Source organism: Bidens hawaiensis, unplaced genomic scaffold, assembly GCF_021521415.1.
Source record: "Bidens hawaiensis isolate Kalapana, Puna unplaced genomic scaffold, B.hawaiensis_p1.1 tig00033191_1, whole genome shotgun sequence".
Classification (NCBI taxonomy): Eukaryota; Viridiplantae; Streptophyta; class Magnoliopsida; order Asterales; family Asteraceae; genus Bidens; species Bidens hawaiensis.
This window is the reverse complement of record NW_027495685.1, coordinates 104,810-108,471: the sequence shown is the minus strand read 5'-3', so window position 1 is coordinate 108,471 and position 3,662 is coordinate 104,810.

Sequence of the window (3,662 nt, the reverse complement as noted above, 5' to 3'; positions counted from 1 at the left end):
ATAAAAGTGAAATTAAAATAAACGAATCGGTTCTGAAGGATGGTAACAACAATGCTAAGGACAAGGGAAAGGTTAAAACCGTCCCCTATACCAATGCCTTGTTGTCACCATCAAAGGCGAAGATGGCATCTAAACGGGGTCCACAGTAGGAAGAAATGTGGGGAATGTTTAGACAGGTTAAAATTAACATTCCTCTTTTAGATGCCATAAAACAAATTCCCGCCTATGCGTAGTACTTGAAAGATTTGTGCACACAGAAACAGAACCGAAAGATCCTAAACAGATTGATTTAACAGATAATGTGAGTGCAATTCTTTCGGGTGCTCTTCCACCTAAGTTACAAAATCCGGGAGCGCCCATAATATCCATTCAGGTGGGTGATTTTAAAATGACACGGGCACTCCTAGATCTTGGAGCTAGCATTAGCATCCTCCCGGGAAGTCTGTACGATCAGTATGACTTCGGTCCACTACGGGCAGCCGCGACCACAGTTGTTCTCGCGGACCAGACACCGAAACTTCCCTAGGGAATGTTACATGAAGTGATCGTCAAGGTGGAAGATTTTTACTTTCCAGTTAACTTTTTGGTTCTCGATTACGTTTCGGGTGAGAGAACCAAACAGCCCACGGTTATCCTCGGTAGGCCATTTTTGGCCACCGCAAATGCCAAAATCGATTGTCAAACCGGTACTGTAGACTTGGCATTTGGTAACCACAAGCTTAGACTTAATGTTTTCACACATGTAAATAATGCTCCGGTTGATGATGAATGCTTTATGGCGGACATTATTGACGAGTGCATTCCTTTATACGACTCGGTCGTGCACACGGATGGCACAACGGAGACGTGTTTTATGTTTGACAGATTACAGGTGGAAAGTGATAAGCAGCTGGAAGAGGAGGAGAAGAAGCTGGAGGTTGCAGCTTTACGGAGAGATCGTCCCCCGTGGTCGGTTCAGGTGGAACCGCTTCCCGAGAAGATCGATAACGGGTTGAAACCATCTTTACAGGAAGCACCGAAAGTCGAGCTGAAGGAGCTACCGAGGCTTCTGAAATACGTGTTTTTGGGTAAGAATGATACATTGCCTGTTATTATAGCTTCTAACTTGTCTTTGAAACAGGAATCTGCTTTCCTGAAGGTGCTGGTTGAGAATAAGGAGGTGAATCGGGTGGACCATTGCGGATCTGAAAGGGATTAGTCCCTCGATTGTTATGCACAAAATTTTGACAGATCCGGATGTGGAACCCGCGCATGATGCACAGAGACGGTTGAACCCGAACATGCGGGAAGTTGTGAAGACGGAGGTGCTGAAGTGGCTCGATGATGGAATTATTTTTGCCATTTCAAACAACACATGGGTGAGCCCGACTCAGACAGTCCCAAAGAAGGCAGGCATCCAAGTCGTCAAGGATGACTCAGGTAACGAGGTTGCCTCGAAAACTGAACGCGGCAACATCGAAAGATCACTTTCCACTTCAGATTATGGAAAAGCTATCAGGTCAAAAGTTCTATTGTTTTTTAGATGGTTATTCGGGTTATAACCAGAGAGCTATTCATCCTGAAGATCAGGAAAAGACTACGTTCACATGCCCGTATGGTACTTTCGCATTTAGGCGAATGCCATTCGGACTGTGTAGTGCCCCCGCCACCTTTCAAAGATGCATGATGAGTATTTTTTTTTTATATGGTGGGGGAGTCCTTAGAAATCTTCATGGATGATTTCTCAATTTTTGGCACATCTTTTGAATCTTTTTTACATCATCTCAAAAGAGTTTTAGAAAGATGTGTTGAAACAAATTTGGTTCTTAGTTGAGAGAAGAGCCATTTTATGGTCCAGGAAGGGATTGTATTGGGCCATGTTGTGTCGAGTCGTGGGATCGAGGTGGACCGACCTAAGGTTCAAGTTATTTCCACTCTACCTCATCCCAAAAATGTCAAAGGCATTAGATCTTTCCTCGGGCACGCCGGGTTTTATAGAAGGTTTATTAAAGGTTTTGGTGACATCACCAAACCGTTATGTAACCTATTGTTAAAGGATGCCCCATTTGATTTTAATGAGGAATGTGCTAAGGCCTTCGAAATTCTGAAACAGAAGTTAGTGGAAGCCCCGATCTTGCAATCACCCGACTGGAAATTGCCTTTTGAAATTATGTGTGACGCGAGTGATTACGCAGTCGGGACTGTTTTGGGTCAACGGGTTGAGAAGAAACCCATTGCCATATACTATGCAAACAAAACCCTCTCGGATGCTCAGTTGAATTATACCACAACCGAGAAGAAGTTGCTCGCAGTAGTGTATGCTTTGGACAAATTCCGTTCTTATATATGGGGTAGCAAAGTAATTGTTTATTCTGATCATGCTGCAGTTAGGTACCTCACGGACAAGAAAGACTCAAAACCTCGGTTAATCAGATGGGTTTTGTTATTGCAGGAATTTGATTTGGAAATCCGGGACAAAAAAGGAACGGAAAATGTCGTTGCAGATCATTTGTCCCGGATTGTGTTAGAGGATGGAGACCGGGACTGACTCATAAAAGAGTCTTTCCCCGACGAACAGATTTTGGCGGTTTCCCAAAACCCTTGGTTTGATCATATTGTCAATTTTAAAGTTGCAGGTGATTTGCTCGAGCATTGGCCAAGGATGAAGAAGAAACATTTAGTGTCACAGGCGAAGCAGTATATTTGGGACGACCCCGATCTGTTCAAGATTGGAGATGATCAGATGATTAGGCGATGCATTCCTGAGGAGGATGTTAGATCAGTGTTGGAGCACGCGCATTCGTCTGTATGAGGTGGTCACTTCAGCGGACAGAAAACCACGAGAAAAGTGTTAACTAGTGGATTTTATTGGCCAATGCTATTTTGGGATGCTCACAAGTTCGCGACACGTTGTTTGAAGTGTCAACAACTCAGGAATATCTCCAAGAGGGATGAGATGCCCTTGAAACCGATCCTAGTAATTGATATCTTTGATGTGTGGGGGATCGATTTCATGGGCCCATTCCCGAACTCGTACGGTAATTTGTACATCCTAGTGGCCATCGACTACGTTTCTAAATGGGTCGAGGCGATAGCCAATAGGACAAATGATCACTCTGTAGTGTGTAATTTCGAGCCAAGCAACATTTTTTCAAGGTTTGGAATCCCTAAACTATTATTAGTGACGGGGTTCTGATTTTAAAATTTTTAAATTTGGAAAGTTGCTTAAAAGATATGGGGTGGATCATAGAATTGCAACGCTTTACCATCCACAAACGAGTGGACAAGTTGAGGATTCAAACCGGCAGATTAAACATATTTTACATAAAACCGTTCGGACGGACCGAAATGATTGGTCAACTAAGTTGACTGACGCTTTATGGGCCTACCGAACCGCTTTTAAAAAGCCGATTGGAACCACACCATATAGACTTGTGTATGGAAAGGATTGCCATTTACCGATCGAGATTGCACAACGTGCTTATTGGGCTAATAAGGAAGTTAATACTAGCTATGACGATGCAGGTAAAGCTAGGAAATTAGTATTGTGCGAGATCGAGGAGTTGCGGGATGAAGTGTATAAGTGTGCATCGGCTTACAAGGCGAAAATGAAAAAGGTGCATGATGCGAAGATCCGGTTGAAGAGCTTTGAAGTTGGTTAAAAGGTGTGGTTATACAACACG